This window comes from Phascolarctos cinereus, unplaced genomic scaffold (genome assembly GCF_003287225.1).
Source record: "Phascolarctos cinereus isolate Bilbo 61053 unplaced genomic scaffold, phaCin_HiC Scaffold_7;HRSCAF=346, whole genome shotgun sequence".
Classification (NCBI taxonomy): Eukaryota; Metazoa; Chordata; class Mammalia; order Diprotodontia; family Phascolarctidae; genus Phascolarctos; species Phascolarctos cinereus.
Window position 1 is genome coordinate 113,256,690 of NW_027556180.1, and position 19,808 is coordinate 113,276,497.

Consider the following 19,808-nt stretch of genomic DNA (forward strand, 5'->3'; position numbering starts at 1 on the left):
AATTTTCGATAATATCACCTATAGCCATAAGTTCTCTAAAAGTCTGTTTATCTAATTTCATTTTAAGTTTTATGCCTCACTGATAGTCAGAGGATTCATATGCCAGGCTTAGTAATAAGTTAATAAATGAACTGAATGCTTGAGGTGTTCCAGATGGACTTAAATTGCCAATGCCGTCATTTATAAAGTAGATAGAGCTCAGACAGCAGGAAAGGAAAGCACCTGAGTCATCTTACCAACATATGCTCAAAAAGAGTTGAGTTGAAACTATGCTTCATTGTCTTTTAGGGGCGCCTGCAGAAAATGCTTAAATAAGATTCCAAAAGTGAATTTATGTCTTACAAATGCACGTGTGTCATATGCAAGAGTGGTGGTCTAAAATGCTTATGTGCAAGCTAATATGGGGATGAAAAATGTTACAGTGTTTAGAGTACTGATTCCATAGTGAGATGACCTGGGTTCAGATTCTGCCACTGACAGTTACTACCTGGGTAATGACTGTAAGTCACTTAATTTCCCAGTGTCTTTGTCTCCTCACTTATAAAATGAGGAGGTTAGACAAGTTTGCCCCGATGTTCCTTGCAGCTCTGGCTAAACGATCCTATGATCTATCCTCTTTTTTTTATGATATTATATATAATCCTATCATCTTTGCCATATGTTTTCATCAGTCTTTGTCACATGCTGATAGATTAAATTCAAAGCTGAGAGTCAGATAACACACATTCCCTGAGTAGAATGTAGTCTTCTTGAAAGCAGGCGCTGTTTCATTTTTGTCTTCACACCCTGAGCACCTAAAACAATGCCTTGCACATTTGGCACAAAATAAATGTTTATACAATTGATTTTAATTCAATAAAGAGATTGTTGAAGGAAAAAAAAAGATTGTTGAATACCACATCTTAGAGCAGGCATAGTCTTATATGACATCATCATTCCAATGATTCAGTTGCTAATGATTCTGGTGAGAAAAACAAGGTGGAGTTCTCTGAGAAGAGTCATGTGGCTACATGGGTACTCTTCAGTGAGCTCATATTTGGAAGTTCAGAAGATGAAAGACAAGGTATAATTGAAGAGCAAGATGCCTGAAATTTGATATGAACAGAACCTTGCAGAAATACTAAGTGCCTTCTTTTTTAAGCTGTGCTGTAAGAAAAAAGAAAAATAATAAATAAGTGGTGATGGATTTGGGGTGGATAGAATGATGATAATAGTAATAAAGAGAGAATGGAACTACTTAATTTCTATTTTGTTTCTCTTCTTTATCACAGAGAATAATCTTAAATGGCATAGCATGGGGTAGGAGTGAGATGGGAAGAAGTTAAAACATAAAATAGATGGATAGATGGTAGATGGAAATAGATATAAGTGCATATATATGTATGTGTGTGTGTGTGTGTGTATATGTTATATATAAAACATTACATATACATGTAATGTAAATGAAGAAAGTACTTAGGTGCTTTTGTTGAGCTGATGTCTACTGAATATGTTGGATTATATCCTAAGGCACTGAAAAAACTTAAGAGATATGAATACTGTACTAATGCTGGTGATCTTTCACAAATTATGAAGAACAGAAATGGAGTTCCAGAATAGGAGATGTGCAATGAAGCTTGATTTTCCTAAAGGGGAAAAATACATTATGCAGACTATTGTTCAGTAGCTTGATAGTGATTCCTTAGATTACCTAAACTAGATTAGTGAAGGTGTTCTATGAGCACTAAGAAAGTGCAGCAATCTATATGAGCCAGCATGGATTCATCAAGAATACATCATTTAAAATAACTGCAAAATGTATAATTTATCTGATGAGGTTTTTAAAAAGAGGGACTTAAGTATTATGTTACATTATATATGCTGAAATTAATTCATGTAAATGTAAATCATTACTAAGTAACTTTAGTAGTTTTGAGGTTTAATGTTGTTTCTAGTTAAACATGTGAATAAGTATATAATATGATTTTCAGGATATTATTTTATGGAATTAGCTAAAATAATATTATAAGGAACAAAATAAAATAATAAAATTCCAAAGAAAATGATGAAAAAAAAACTAATGGGGAGTACAGCATTACCAGATATCAAACTGTAGTATTAAGCATTAATTATCAAAATCATTAGTATTGGTTAAAAACAGAAAAGTACTTCAGTGAAACAAAATGGATAAGTTAGGTTCAGAAGCAATTAAACACAGTAAGCTAGTATTTAATAAAGAAAAGATCACAAACTACCATGGGGAATATTCCATTTTCAATAAGAACAATAAGAAAACAGGAGTAGGTTGGGCAGAAATTAAATTTAGATCAATATTTTGTATATATATGAAGAAGAAAAAGATAACTTTTTTACCTGAGGCTATGGAGAAAATTCCTAAACAGATAAGGGATAGAAATAATTGTAAAAGATTGAAGCAATTTTGATCACATAAAATTAAATAGTTTTTATGTAAGCAAATGGTACATAACCAGAATAAGAAGAGAAGACTTTCAACTGAGAAAATATCTTTGTATCAGATATCTCTGATACGGGCATTTGTCTAATTTCCAAGGTATAAAAATATTTTTTAAAAAAATGACATAAGTATCAAACTTGAAGATGCTTTTTTGCAAGTAGATAAGTCATTAATGAATAAAAGGCAGCTAGGTGGCATAGTGGATAGAGTGCCAGGCCTGGGCTCAGGAAGACTCATCTTCCTGAGTTCAAATCTAGCTTCAGACATTTACTCCTGTGTGACCTTGGGCAAGTCACTTAACCTTGTTTGCCTCAGTTTCTTCATCTGTATAATGAGTTGGAGAAGGAAATGTCAAACCACTCTAGTACCTTTGCCAAGAAAATCCAATTGTGGGGTCATAAAGAGTTAGAAATGACTGAAAAATAACAAGTCATTTTTAAATATGGTTTATGAAAGATTTTGATCAGGGCTTTGAGTAAAGCCATTAAAAGCTTGCTCATCAAATTTGCAGATGACTTAAAACTGGGGGGATAGCTATTACATTAGATGAAGCTCAGGACCAAATGATTCTTTGTTAGGTTAAAACATTAGGGTGAATCTAAGAAGATGAAGGTTAATAGGGATAAATATAAAATCTTTTACTTGGGTATGTTGTCAAAGAGATTTTTTTTTCTGAGTATGGGGAGGTCTAGAGGACTACAAAGGCCTCTTCTAATCCCCTAAGAAACCTGATAAACAACAGACGATAGATAATGGCAGAGCTTTCAATGGGCAGGTCTAACTAGAGACAGTACCATATTAGTTCAGGTTCTATAATAGAAAGAAATGAGATGCTCCTAGGTCTTTCAGCAGTTAACAGAGATAGAGATAGGTCATATGATTAGGAAGATGGAGGGCTAGACATTTTCTCTAATCCCCATTAATACATAAAGAAAGAAAAGGAATTAAAGCCTGGAGTAGAAAAATTACAGCTGTCACTACAGGACAGCAAAACAGAAAGCCTAAAAAAGGTAAAAATCTTAAGACTTAACAGGGATGGGGGCAGCTAGGTGGACAGAGTACCAGCCCTGGATTCAGGAGGACTTGAGTTAAAATCCAGCCTCAAGACACATAACACTTACTAGCTGTGTCACCCTGGGCAAGTCACTTAACCTCATTGCCTAACCAAAAATAAATAAATAAATAAAGAGTTAACAGTGAAAAACGCTAACTCCTAACTAACTTATTCAGAACCCCATCAATCTCCCCATACTCCACATCCCTCCACAACCCACCCTGCTTGCCCTTGAGGACTCCTTCAGAGATTTCCCTCCTATTGCTCCCTTCTGTTTATGTTCCTGATCCCTGCCCTTCAACCAGTATCCTGTTTCAAAAAGTAGGTGACTTCAAATTTGCTTTAACCACATGTAGAGGAAGAAGTATAAGAGGGGAAGACTATGTTTCTCTTCAGTCTTGGGAGGTCCTCTTAGGTTAGGAAACCACAAGGCAGCAGTTTCGTTGTAATCACCACATTTAGGAAGGACAATTGATAAACTGCAGAATACTACAGTGCAGCCAGTTTATGGACCTGTGATCCTTTCATATGTAGACATTCTCTTTAATGATACAGATTACAACTAACTCATGCATTCTTAGCTGATGTAACTTACTCATGTCCTCCCCTGTATTCTCTACAAGAAGTCCAATAAACTACTAGCAAACTTTTTTTTCCCTATATAATAGTAACAACTATGTCATTAACTCACGGCTTTCCTTACAACAACCTATAAGGTAGCAACTGGAAATATTATCCAAATTTTACAGATAGAAGCAGACTCTGAAAGGTCAAGTAAATCTTGCCAGTGATCAAAAAGATAGTAAGAAACTCAAGCTTGAATTCTCTAGCTATGATTCACCACTATTATCACTCCACTAAGCTGCCTCTATGGGAACTGTTTCAGTCTTCTGAATTCAAGCCAATTAATATGTTACAAAAATGTGTGGATCATTAATTTATATTTTTAACCCGGAGGTGCTCCAAATTGAATTTATTCTCTCAGGTGCAGTCTCACCTTTTTCAAATAAGAAAGGAATATCAACTCTCACCTTTCCTGACAGGCTGCATAATTGCATGCAACCCAAAATAGCATTGACCTTTTTTTTGTGTGCCTCTGGCAGATGACCTGGCATTTAATGTGAGACTATTCTATATACAATTATTTCTTTTATTTCCTTCATTAGGTATAAAAATTATAAACTAAAACAATTGTAGAATTGGCAAAAAGACTCCATATGAGTGTATATATATGGGAGCAAATATCTACAAAAAAGACCCTTGGATTCATTGCTTCTATGATTTTTTCCTTTACTAGTCATATTAACTGATACTGATTAACACTTCTTTGGTTATCAGTTTATGTGTAGCCCCTTTTCTGTATTACTCCTTCCACTTGCACTTCTGGAATGTGTCTGTTCTCAGTGTTTAGTGACGTATCCTGTTGGACCACAACTTCTAAAATTGCATCTCACAAGCCCTCATCACTATTGTTATTGTTCAGTTGTTTCAATTGTATCCAACTATTTGTGACCCCATTTGGGGTCTTCTTGGCAAAGATCCTGGAATGGTTTGCCATTTATATCTTCAGCTCATTTTATAGATGGGGAACTGAGGCAAATAGGGTTAAGTGACTTGCCTAGGGTCACACAGCTATTAAGTGTTCAGATTTTAACTCAGTAAGATAAGTTTTCCAGACTTCAGGCCTGGCACTGATACTGTACTACCCTTTAATAATCAATTTAGACAGTTAGCTATTAGCCACTTAACTCAATGGCATAGCAATAACAAGAGTGGTAAAACATTCCGCCTAAGATTATGGGGTACATTCTCCTACAAATACACAAATTTAAAGCACACATGCTGGGAACACAAATGGCCAAGGGAACTCAAAACTGAATGTTCAGGGACTTACTGTCTTTTCTCTTACTGAAGGGTACTCATCAAGTTCAGTGCTAGAAAGAGAATCTGGGCCAGATGAGGTAGTCAGTTGGGTTTACACCTTACAGGTCACAGCATCTCAGCTGGACAGGTGAATCTGTTTAACAACCACCATTTCCCTTTTGGTGAGCAGCCATGGTTTCCACCACTTGCATTTTCAGGCTCAGTCCAAAACCTCAGTTAGGGTACTACTATGCATTTTGTCAGAAAGAGTAGGGAACATTAACCTGGGACTGCCAGATTCAACTTGAATTCTATTTCCTTAGGGCTTTGCCTCTTAAGACTTGCCATCTACCAGACAGGAAGTAGGAGGGCCAAGTTTTAGTCTTTCCTTAACACATCTTCCTGGCTCACAGCTATGACCCCTTCATGAGAGAATTCATACTAACTTATGGTGATCATCTACTACATTTCCCAAATCTTGAATTCTGCAAACTAGACCATAATGAGTCAGGGGGCATATGCCCAATCGTCACCCAATAGCTCTGGGATTTAGGACTCCTCAGTTTTCTTTTTAACTCTAAAGTTTCTCTAGCTGCTATGTGCCAGTGGTTCTCAAAGCATGGTCCATAGACCTCTGAAGTCCCCAAGACTCTTCCAGGGGTCTGTGATATCATATTTCTCCCTTTTCCAACTACACATCTGTGTGAGGCCCAATTTTCTTCATATACTATACCAAAAAAATATATCCCAACAATTTGAAAGCAGAAGCCGATGTAAAAACCCATCTGTCTTCTGTTAAGCCAAAAATTAAAAAAGATTTGCAAAAATAGATAGAAACAATTTTAGCCTTATTTTTTTTTGTTTTGGACACTATAGTTATTTTCACAAAATATGTTTTATATTAATAAAGAACATGAATATGTTATGATTTTAACATGTGTGATTTTAAAAATAAATATTATTTTAATTATTTGTTTTTATTTCCAAATTAGAAAATATTGATAGATATATCCCACACAAAGAAAAGCTTTTTGGGGTCCTCAGTAATGTTTGAGAAGGTATAATCTAGATTACTGAAATATTTACTTCAGAAGGCATAATAACAAATATACAAAACCTTCCATCACCCCCCCTTATCCCATTACCCCACTCCTATCTCCCACACATTGGAGGTACCACCTCAGTCTCTGAGGAGTTGAAGGGGATTAGCTTCATAGTTTAGCTGTGTTCCATAGAACACAGTCCCAGTTCTAAGTCCAAAACCTGCCTTGGACTTGAGTCTCAGGTATCCTGGCTTCTCAGGATTTCATGCTGGTTTGATTTGCTGTGCTACCCCAAATGCAACCCTGGTTCCATGGTTTCCATGGCTCAGACTCCTAGTCCAAGGAAATAGCCTCTGGCACTTGAAACTGAAGACAAACAGCAGAGAACAGACACAAACATCACCCTATGTGTATTTCTCAGAGCCAGGATAAAAGACAGGGAGCAGGGAAAACACATTCCTTCCCATCTCACCAGTTCAGTTCATGGTATCCATGTTGGGTACAGTAAACAGGAGACACTGAAGGTAGCACAGTCAAAAGATGTCAGAAAAGAGCAAATTATTCAGTCTCACCAGTTTTAAAGAAACAGGCAAAGGATGCTACCCCCATCCATATGGTAGAGGACTGCAGACTCTGTATTAGGCAAACTGGGTATTTTCAAAAACCTAGGTTATGTAACCAATGCAAAAAGTGTCTCTTTCTACACAGGGCACACTAAAATTCTGTAGGATTCCCTCAAGTATACGTAATCTCCATAGAGTTCCTGGATATTTCCTCTGGGGTCTTTATCCCTAAGAGCATCCGAAATCCACCCATGGATCCTTGCTACTGCCAGGACAAGCCAGAATGAATTGCAAACTCACTCATCAGCAGGACAAGAAAACAAGTAGGCTCAGAGAAGTAGCAAAGACTATCAGGTACTTGTGGATTTAAGGCACAGATATTCTCACTCTTAAGAATTTGTAGGACATTTTTCTTTCAAAGAAGGCAAGCCGTCTAGGGCTACTTAAATACAAAAAGAACAATATGAACATTTCTACTAGACAAAAGCAATTGAAGACTTCTAAATTTCTCACACCAAACTTAATACTAGTACTTATAGATATTCAATAACAGACCATATATATTAATCCTTATACAGAATTGTATAATACAAAAATTATCAACACTTAAATAGCCAAGCAATTGACAAATGAAAAATTTGCAGTATTAAATCAATGGAACTGACTTGTGAGAGAACCCTCACCAGCAAATAAAAACAAAAACAATAACCCCAAACATTTACACTGATAAAAATTGCCAGATTTCTTCAGGATTTTTAGTCTAGGCCTAGGGTATCTCAAAAATTGAAAGTCCTGGGCAGAATCCCCACAAAGTGAAAGGGTCCTATTTTATCCCAGACAAGGCCCCATATGTAACACAGGAGCTTTTTACAAAGGAATATTTCTTCCCAAAGATATAATCACAAATATACAAATTTGCTCTCTCCAACACATGGCATAATCTCTCTCCCAGTGCTTATACCTCAGTGCCTAGAGAGGGAATGAGGATTAGGCTGATAGTTTAATTAGGTTCCTATAGAGCACAGTCACAGTTTCAAGACCAGCACCCACCCTGGGCTCAAATCCCAGAACCAGTGGATTCTCATGGTTTCCATGACGGGCTGGTTGCTGCAGCAGCCCATCTGCAATCTTGGGCCCAGAGCTGTCATGGCCTGAACTCCATATGCCATGAGGTTCACCTCAGCAACTGAAAAGAAGCAACATCAAACAGAAACAAACAGCCCTTGGCTCATTTCTTTGAGCCAGGGGAAACAAAGGGGAAGAGTTATTCTTCCCTTCTCGCCAGTTTAGTTCATGGCTTCCATGATGGGCACAAGCAGATAGGAATCATCAAAAAGTCAAAAAATGGCAGAAAAGAGCAGTCAAAAAAGGATCGTGGAAAAGAGGGTGAGCCTCACCAGTTTTAAAGTTTCGAAGGAGGCTGCCTCCAAGAGCACCTTTACCTGCAGGTGCTGTGCCCAAAGGGAGTATAAATTTTAATCTCTGAAACTTTTTTTTTCTCTTAAGAACAGACTTAACCCCCAATCAATCTGGCTGTCATTGATTGGCCAACAAAAAGTCCTTGGCCTCGGTCATTGTTTGGGCCATGATAAGCTCAGAATGGCTTTAAATAGCATTTGTTTCTGTTTTAGCCAGAAACCCTGAGGGTCTTCTCCTCCCTTATCTGTTTTTTTTCCCTCATTTTTATTAAGCCTTAATCACTGAATGGACCTTGCCTCAGTCTAACAGAGACCTGTTGAAGACCTTAGCTTGAAAAAGCCAAGGTCAGGGCAGCTAGGTGGCGTAGTGGATGGAGCACTGGCCCTGGATTCAGGAGGACCTGAGTTCAAATCCAGCCAAGTCACTTAACCCCATTGCCTAAAACAACAAAAAAGAAGAAAAAAAAAAAGAAAAGGCCAAGGTCCTCCATCTCATCCTGGGCCATCTGCAGTTTTCTTGATCTGTATCTGGCCACTGGACCCAGGTGACTCAGGAGGAGAAAGTGAGGTTAGTGAGTTTGCACAGCCCTTCCTCAATTGCATCCAATTCACTTGCATGTCATGGCATCACTTCCCTGATGTTATTTATGGTCCTCTTTGAGAATGAAGGACAAACAGCAGCCTCTGCAAGTGGACACCATAATCTGCATCCTAAACAAAAGCCTGGGTTACAAATGTAAAATGATCCAGAGTCTAAAGAGTTTGAAAATAGATTGATTTATGTGAGGGATTGTCTGGGGAAAAGATATTTGAGATGGAATCTATGCCCTGAGAGTGAGTTAATTGTCTCCTGACTCCTCAGCTGCTTTCCTGGCACTCATATGGGCAAGTAAATCACTTAAATCCTCACTTCTTTTATAAGGTATAAATGATTCTGCTTAAAAGTCTGTATCTTTTTCAAGGTGTAAAATGATCCACTCATCTAAAAGGTTCTTATCCTCACATCTTATTTCTGTTATTTAGCTTTTATATCCTGCAGATTTGCTGAGGTCTTATAATATCGAAACAGCTGATCTTCCTATGTGACATCAGGTGAATGGTGGCATTAAAAGTTGCTCAGGTAGCCAAGTACTGTGCCTTAAAACAGCAAAGTCAGCAGCCGAATCTATACAGACTAATCAATTAAAAATTATTTATTAAGCAACTTCTGTGTGAAAGACAGTGATCTAGGGAATAAAGTTTAAAACAGCAGCAACACAGTCTCTGGCCCAATGAATCAATAGAAAGATGATACATATTTATAAATACTTATGAAACCTCACAGGATGGTCATAGCGGAAGATGGTAGAGTGGGCAGCTGGGTGGCTCAGTGATTAGAGTGCTAGGCCTGGAGTCAGGAATACTCATCTTCCCGAATTCAAATCTGGTCTCAGCTACTTATTGTCTGTGTGATCCTGGGCAAGTCGCTTAACCCCATTTGCCTCACTTTCCGCATTTGTAAAATGAGCTGGATGGAGAAGGAAATGGCAAACCATGCCAGTATCTTTGCCAAGAAAACCCAAAATGGGATCACAGAGTAGGACACAACTGAAATGTCTAAACAAGAGTGAGAGTCAGCATTTTTGACTAGTTCTCCCAATACTCCACAACAACCTAGAAAATGTGCCAAGCCAAATTTTGATTGGGAAAGCCAAGAAAAAATCAGAGTAATTTTTCCAGCCTAAAGCAAATTAGAATGATAATCAAAGAGGTCTGTGGATACTGGTGTAAGGGCTAGCTAGGAACACAAACAGCAACAATGGCATGTCACCAGGTAGACACAACAGTGGACTATAGTGATAGCAGCGGCACTTAGGGATAATGAAGGAATTAAACACCTCAGCAGAAAGAGATCCCAGGGAACCCCTGTAGTAGCACCAGTCACAAGAGCAGATGCTATCTAGTACCTTTTGCTGCCTATTATCAAGTTCTAAGTCATAGTAGCAAGGTAGAGAGGAACAGTTTTGCTAGAGAGGGAACAGGGGATCTACTAGTGCAAAAAGCAAGGGAAAATTTCCAGAGACATAGCTATGTGATTCTGAGCCCAGGAACAGAGTGCAGACTCAGTATTGACCATTAGTCCCACACATCAATCTTAACTGCAATAAAGAAGGGGAGGAGACCAAGTCAAAGGGAAGTCAGCAGTTTAGTTGCTCTGAACCTGCAAAACTTCCCACTTGGCTAACAGTTCCTAAGTTCTGAAGTAGACTACAAACTCAACCATGCAGAAGCCAAGAGATTGAAACTGAATCATTAATTTGCAGTACAGAGTGCAGACCAGGAGGACAGTGAACAGACCTCCCCAGAACATATCACTTTGAAAGCACCAAAAACATTCATGCCCCCAGAATGAGCTGTGAAAGCGCAGGACTTAAAAGACAGATGTGCAAGCCAGTCATCCCCATCCCAGAGGTGAGCAGAGGCTAACATTAACATAAAGCCCAGTTCAACAAGTAGGCTGAAGAAATAAGCAAACAGCAAAAACAGAACATGACCATAAAAATCTACTATGGTGACGGGGAAACTCAAGATACAGAAGACAATGGCTTGAAAAGATCTATAAGCGAAGTCTTAAAGAAAAATGCAGATTGGATTCAAAGCCAACAAAAATTCCTAGACCAACTAAGGAAAGATTTTTTTTCAAGAGCAAAAAATATTATCTTAAAAATCAAGACTAATAGAAGATAAATTGAGAAACAAAATGAGATGTATGCAAGAAATTATAAAAAAAATCTACGACTTTGTAAAAGAGGTACAAAAATACTGGAAAAAATAACTTTAGAAATCAGAATTGACAAAATGGTAAAAGAGGTACAAAAAATATTAAAGACAATAGGAGAGACTGAAGGAGAGATACTGACAAAGTTGTATGAGAAATTTGCTGAGTGAGAAATCACTTTCATCTTGGAAGATCAGAGGAAGTTTCATCAAAGAGGTTCCCCCTTTATCTGATATTAAAAAAGAGCATGGTTTCAACAAATGAAGATGTGGAGAGAAAATGTATTTCAAGCATGGAAAATGGCCCAATGGCCCTCTAGGAATGGAGAAGAAAGCAATCAGAAGCCCAGGACAAAAGAGATCAGGAAATTAGTTTGTCTGGATTGTAGAGTTCATAAAAAGGACTACTTTGATCAGAAAAAAGGCTGGCAAGGAAAGAGAAGTGAAAGCTACAGGCATTTATTAAGTGCCTACTCTGTGCCAGTCACTGTGCTAAGTGCTTTACGAATATTGTCTTATTCGATCCTCACAACATTTCTGTGGGGGAGTTGCTATTATTATCCTCAGTTTACAGTTGAGGAACCTGAGGCAAAGGTTAAATGACTTACCCAAGGTCACACAGCTGGTAAATATCTGTGGCCAGATTTAAACTCAGGTCTTCATGAGTCTTGGCCTAGCGCTTCATCTGCTGTATCAAGATTACGCCTCTGAGAAAGATAGGGGCAGAGAGGAGATAGAAGTGTGGTGGATAAAGCTGAAAATATGGGGAGAGGTAGTGGGGGTAGGCATTAGCCTAAGAGAGTAATATTTCTCAATGGGTGCAGAGTGAAATAAGTTTATAAAATATAGTTTACAGCTAGATTTTTCAGGGCTTTAAAACACTGGCAAAGGAGTAAGTAATTTATTTCTTAGGCAATGGTGAGCCATTAATGCTTGGCTAGAGGAGTGACATCAGACCTGAACATGGTATTGGAAAAAATTATATTGGCATTTGTATAAAGGATGGTTTGGCAGTGAAGTGTCCAGAGCCAGGAAATCTAATTAGGAAGCTATCATAGTATCTCATGTGAGAAGTAACGAACCCTCAAATTATCTGGAGGATTACCCTTCTATATTTACCTGAAATATATTTCCACATGATTTTCACAATTGGTTCTAGTTCTTTTTATTGTGGGCAAGTAGAAAAAATTTTCTTGTTCAATCCTTACAAGATCAAGAATTACTGCTCTAGCATGTACAATTACTCTTTCTTCTTTACTGGAAAAAAAAAGAGCAATTGTTAGATTTAGAATGCACCAGTGAAAAGGAATTCATTCCTTGCTGACACCATTTATTTTTTATTTGGATCGTTCTCATTGTTAAGATAGCATTGTTGGGCAGTTAAGAGGATAGAGTGTCAGGTCTCTAGTGAGGTAGACTCATCTTCTTGAGTTCAAATGTGACCTCAAACACTTATGAATTGTTTGACCCTGGACAAGTCACTTAGACCTTCTTGCCTCAGTCACCTCATCGTAAAATGAACTAGAGAAAGACATGGCAAGCCACTGCAGTGTCTTTGCAAAAAAAACCCCAAGTAGAGTCACAAAGAATTAGCCACAACTGAAACAACTGAACAACAATAAAAAAGTTGTTAGACAGTTTTTCCTTACATCAAGCCTAAATTTTTCTCTTTTCAACATCTATCCATCGCTTCTAGTTTTGCACTTTTGGGTCAAGGAAAATAATTCCTGCTCTTTTCTTTGATGTCACAGCCATCAAATACTTGGAGACCACTATAATGTTATCCATTCATTTTCTATTGTCCAGGCTAAACATCCCCAAACTACAGAAGGGATAATAACAGAACTAGATAAAATAGTAACAAATTCATCTGGAGGATCATGAGATCTAGAATATAAAGGGAAATGATGGGAGAAAAAAAGGTAGTAGTGAAGGAGGAATTGCACATCAAACTATAATATAAAGAAGCAATCATCCAAACTGCTTAGTATCGGTTAAAACTAGAAAACAAGATCAATAGAACAGAATAGATATGGAAGAACAAGAAATAACTGGACTCAATGACCCAGTTTTAATAAACCCCTCAAAATAAACTACCTAGGAAAGAACTCTCTATTTGATAAGAACTGCTGGAAAAACTAAAAAAGGGATAAGGAAAAAATGGGCTGTAAGTTAATTTCTTATACTTAATTCCATAAAAAGTTCAAAATGGAAGCATAAAATAAATATTAAAGGTCATACCATAACAAAATTAGAAGTGTAGTATTCACTACAGTGAGTGATGTGTTCTATTAAAATGTTAAGTAACAAAAAATATTTTTTCTTCTACTCATCTTCTTATCCAACTGGAAAAGAAAATCCTTGTAATAAATGTGCATAGTCAAATAAAACAAATTCCCACATTGACTAGATAAAAAAATCTGTCTTAATCTGTTCCCCAAGTCTATCATCTTTGGAATTATGACTAGATAGTTTAATTATCAGATAAATAAAAAAAGTTTTAAAGATCTTTAAGTTTTTATAACGTTATTGAGTAACTTTTCTGGTTCTACTCACTTCACTCTACATCAGCTCATACAAATTTTCTTCTGTTTGTCTGAAACTGTTTCCTTAATTATTTCATATATTACAATAGTATTGCATTATATTCATATCCCATAATTTATTCATCCATTCCCCAATTGATGAGCATCCCCTTGTTTCCATTTTAGCCGTCACCCTTTTCCCCCCAGAAAAATAAGATCTTCAAGAGAATAATTTTTAAACAAAGGGCAAAGACAATTTAAAATATGTAATTTTGATTACTAGAAATTGATAAACACAAACAAAAATAATTCAACTATGACAAGAAGGGAAACTATTGATTGGAGAAAAAAATCTTTACTAAGCCTGAATTTTTGAGAGGGTAGACTAAAAGCTGGAAGAGAATTTAAAAGGTCATCTAGTCCAACTCTTTATTTTATAGCTGATGAAACTGAGACCAGAGAATTTAAATACCTAGGCTGAGGTCCTAGAGCTTATTCTGTGGAAGAATGGCATGGAGTGTCAAGCTCACTGACTTCTAACGCAATGTTCTTCTTATTGCCTTATACTGTCTCTGGATCATATCCTATCCTTACTCGTTTAGGAGCTTGCCATAGCCATCATTCACTTTCTTCTGCTCCTCTTGAATTGTTTCCTGTCCACCTAGAGCCCTTGCTACTGCCTATAAATGCTCAGGTAATCCCTGTGCTTAGAAATTCTTGTCATGCATTTCCCCTATTTTTCACTGCCAAACTCCTAGGGAGAAAAAAAATGTAATATATATTTTACTCCCTTACCATCTATTTCCTCATCATTGCCTTATAACCTAGCTTCTGATCCCACTATTCTGGTAAAATTATTCCCAGAAGGTCATAGGTGACATCTTATTGATAAATCCTATTACCTTTACTCTGTTCTAATCCCTCTTGACCTTCATGTAACACTTGATTTTTGTTTATCACTCCTTCCTCCTCAGTACTCTCCCTTCCCCTGATTTCTAGGACAATGCTTATCTTGTTTTATTTGGCTGGGTTTTTCTTTTGTTTTTGTTTTTGTTTTTCCATACCTATCTCACTGTTCCTACTCAATCTCACTTACTTGCTCATTTTCCTTCTGGATGTTAAGTGTGAGTATATAGCCTAACTCTGACCTAGGATTTCTTCACTTTCCCTCTCCTCACTTCCCCTTCTTTCTTTTCTCCTTTTCTCCCACTACTACCCAATGTGATTATACTCCTTCCAGTGGATTGAGCTATCACCTGTATTCAGATGATTCCCAAACCTGTACACAGATCCATGAACTCTAGCCTTGAATCCTCAACTTCCTATTGGAATCTCCAAGTGAATGCCATATCAGTACCTGAAAAGCAGTACGTCCAAAGCTGAATTCATCGCCTTTTTCCATGAAATCTTCCCTTGCTCGTTATTCCTCTATTTCTACTGATACTCCTTTTATCCTCATACTCATAGTTGACACTTTTTTACCCTCCATATTTAATCAGTTACCAAGCATTGATTCTGCTATTATGTCACATTCCACCCCCACTGACCACTCACAGTGCTACCACCATAATTCAGTCTTTCACTACTTCCCCTGGCCTAGAATAATAGCCTCCTAAATGGCCTCCCTTCCTTAAGTCTTTGATCTCTCTAATCTACTTTTCACACAATGGCAACATAACTCTCCTAAGATTTGATAATTAATAAGCAAATATTTATTTTTCATGTGCTTATTATGTGCCGGTTACTGTGCTAGGTGCTAGAGATATACAGGATATACAAAGAATGAAACAATCCCTACTTCATATGAGCTTGCATTCTAGTAGTCCCCTTTAGTCCCCATAAAATCTTTCAGCAGGAACACTTATTGCTTCTGGAATAGAATACACAATCTTTACTTGTCTTTAAGATCTTTCTCAATCTTTCCAGTCTGACTTCATTGACTTTCATACACCCTGTGTTCCCATCAAATTGGACTTCTGTTTATTACTTGACGTTTTATTTGGTTATTCACCAAACATTAATAAATGCTGAAGGACTCCACAGTTAGGGAAGAGGCTAAAAACTAAAGCAAGCATCTTGTGGCCTGGAATTCTTGAATTTCATTTATCTCAGCTTTGCCTCTATTATTCAGAACTCCTTTCATAACTTAGCTAAAATAGGAAAGAGGGTCTGTAACAAATCCAAACTTCTAAATTTTCAGTTTACTGCTCACAAGGACTTCTAAATTGTATGACTGATTCATTTACATTTACAATCATACAAGTGTATGCAGACCCAAGGTGATTTAAATTCAATTTGAATATCAGAGCTTCTTACTTTCTAATTTATATATTGCAACTTATACTCTAGAGATGGTGTACTTAGTTCTCTAATTACGCAAGTGAATTAGTATATAGACTAAAGCAACACTTTTTTTTTCCTCTTTAAAAAAATCCTGCACAAGGAGCATTGCTAAATTATAGAATTTTAAAAAAACTATACCTTGGTCACATTAGGGGGAAAAATCATTGTTTATCAAACTAAAACTTTTCTTAGTCAGATACCTTACATCAGGAACTTAATTTTAACGACTCATAACAATAAATTAGATACATGACAGTATGGGTATGAGTAATAAATCAGAGCAGTAAAACTTCGAGCCAGCAAACTATGAGGGGAAAGAGAGAGAGAGTTCAAGAGACAGACAGAGACATAGGGAGAGGAAACAGAGATGGAGACAGAGAGAGAGTGGGAGAAAGACAAAGGTAGAGACAGAGAGACAGAAACACAGAGAGGCAAAGAGACAGAGAAAGTAGAGAACATGTTCAAGAAAGGAGTCTAGCTGCAAACATCCAAATTCAGTCTCCAGTTTAACAATACATGATAGAAGCATCCAGAAAATCCTAGAAAAACAAATAAAAATCACATGAAGCTCAGTGTTTGAAATATTGATAGAGACTCTCTCATTATAATTGTAACAAATAAACTCGTCAAAAAGTGATCATTTCAGGGCAGCTAGGTGGTGCAGTGGATAGAGCTCTGGCCTTGGAGTCAGGAGGACCTGAGTTCAAATTACGCCTCGGACACATAACATTTACTAGCTATGTGACTCTGGGCCAGTCACGTAACCCTAATTGCCTCGCAAAAAAAAAAAAGTGATGATATCTGATTCCATACATGTAGGGAAACTCTTATCTTGATTTTTTAAATATAATTTGTCCTTCAATGCAGTAAATTTCAGGATTAATTATCAATTCTTCCAGAGGAACAACACTTTGGATAAGGCAGAACTACACCCAGCTTTAATCTGGATTCCAACGCTAATCAAAATATTTCTACGATTTTCTTCCTGAAACTGTTTTTTGTTTCGTTTTGTTTTGCCTGACTCCAGTTTTATTAGAGTGTATTTCACCCTCTTACTGAGTGGTTAGTCACATTTATGAGCAGACAGGAAAGCAAACACATGTCACTTTGACACACAAAGAGAAAACTTAATATTTCAATGACCTTTTCATGAATCCACGGGAGACATTAATATATTTTTTTTCTCTATTTTTTCCCAGGAGATTAGAGGTAGGAGTTGGAAGGGAAGAATAGCTATTATCTCCATGTTTTCCACTATATAGTGTGTTACAAAACTTTTTGTGCGGTTTTAAGCTTTGAAATCCTAGCTATAGAATCTCTAGTCTTCACAAATGGGAAAGGCCCAGTTTTACCCCAGATAAGACCTTACATGTAAAATGACCCCATTCTCTCAGGACTAGGTCTGTAACACTATCCACCCCCCCCCCACCGCAGCTTAAAACTACATTAAGATTTTTGGCATAGATAATAACTGCTACCCCGTTTTATTACAGAATCAAAGTCAGAAACTTGATCATATTTCCTCTAAATTCTGAAGACCTTAATCACTTTAAAACAAATGAATCCACCCTTTCGCTCCTAATTACCAGCTTAAAAAAAGGGACAGAGAATAGAATTATCCCTTTCACATCATGGGGGTTAGGGGTGCTGCACCCTAGCAACCTGGAAAATCTGTGTAAATTTTTTTGGCCCTCCATTCATTTCTGAGTTCTTAAACTTTTTTTTTCTGTTGTCATTTGCTAGCTTTTGCAGGTCATCTGTGGCCTCCATAAAACTCCCCTCAATTCTCATTTAATTTCTTATGGCAACCCACGATATAGTGAAACTGTGACGGGAAGGTCATGATGTGGAAGGGGTAATTGTGCTTATTTTTCTAGCCTAGCATTAGTACCTCTTGTTCATTGCTCCTGAAAAGTAATATCTTCCAGTTCCTTGTGCCCTGGCTTCTTTTACTTAGTTTAATAGCCAGCTACCTGCTTCTGGAGGAAGAGGACCAGGTATTTGGAGTTGTTGCTAAGATCTCTCTAGAGATCTCTTGTTCAAGGAAATAAGAATTTCTTACCCAGGTCCTTAGAGTTACTGTTCAGACCCACTATTAGTGTTATGATTTTTCTTCCAGGGACTATAAATTCCTAGCATAGGCACTAGGAATTTCTATTCAGATATGTTCTCAGTACTCCCTTTTATCCACAGAAGCTAGAATAAATTCATCCTTATACTAGATTTCAATGAAATCTCACTTTTCTTCCATGGTCTATAAATATCAGACCTAGGAGTTCATCTGGAATAAAAGTTTGCCCTTCCCATTTGTGAGGACCCTTAGAGAGATTCTCTAGGTAAAACTTAAAATTATGGATACTATAGTTTGTAGAACCCCAGGGAAAATTTAAAAAAAAGGTTGTAATTGCACAGTAATTTTTTTAAGTGTGTGTTCCCCCACCAATCAAATCATTGATGTAATTGTGTAAACTTCACATTTTTTAAATTCCTTTAGTGTTGGGAGAAAATTTGGTGTGCCCCAGGTAGAAAAGGACTAGTAAAAATAAAAATGGCCAGATCCGAGTGGTGTGGGCTTATTTGCTAAGGGAAACATGGAAAAAGTTTTCACCCAGAAAAATTCTTATTAAGAAAGACAGGAGATGTCTAGTCAATCCTGGGTCCTAAATCCTTATAAAGAAAGCCTCTGTCTGGAAAGTTTCATAAAGACCAAGTTTTCTTCCAGGACAGCAAGTCAATGTTCTTTGCTTTTTCTTATCTTTTTTGCTTATGGCTTCAGAATGGCCTTTCTAGGAAAACATTTGTTCATTATGAAGGAAACAGTAATCTCTGATAAATTTATTGAAATATTTGTTGAATCTGTAAAATATTGTACTTGGAGATATTAATTATTGAGATACTACTTCTTGTTGTGAGACTGTATAAGATTGTGTGAAATTGACTCTTTCACATTTTTTTCTCCATCTCCATTGTTGATGGCAGCCAAGAATTGGCTTGAAGTTTGGACTAATATGTACCTGGCCAGAAAAAAAGACCCATTAAAAATGAATGAACAGTCCAGAAGGAGGAAAACAACAATCTGTCTATAAATTGCCATAATCAGACCACATGCAGAGTACTGTTTTCGAGGCAATCGCCCAAGAATTCATGTAAATGACTTGTTCTTTTTTCCTACATGGGCAGTTTTTGGATGGACATTGAGAACCTGAGGAACTGGTGTGCATTCCATGGCAAGATTGGTTGAAGTCAGAGAAGTAGGCTTAAGTGGGAGAGGAAAACTCTCTTCAAATATTTGAGGTGTTTCTTGGGGGAAGGGCTAGTCTTCTTTTTGCTGGGTCTCAGAGGGCAGAACTAGGAGTGATGGTTGAAACTTGCAGAGAGGCAGATTTTAGTTGGATACAAGGAATAACTAGTCACCAGCCCAAAAGCAGAAAGGGTTGACTCAGAATATGATAGGTTATTTCTTCTTGGAAGTTTAAAATTAGAAACTGAATGTCTTCTTGTCATAGATGCTGGTAGAAAGATTCCTGTTCAGACATAGGTCTTACGGACCCTAGCTCCTTTCCAGCTCTGCAGGTCTGTGAAAACATGGAAAAGATGTTATTTGTTTCAGAGAAAGAAGCACCTACAGCAATGAGATCACAGGTCTTTAAAAATGTCCAAGAAACATATCTTGAGTATAGCAAGTCTCTGAAATTTACAAGATGTTGCATGGGACAGAAAAAAGGGTCACTGAATTTTTCCTTCTTGACATGAGTAAAGATATTTTATAATAAGCCTCCATTTCACC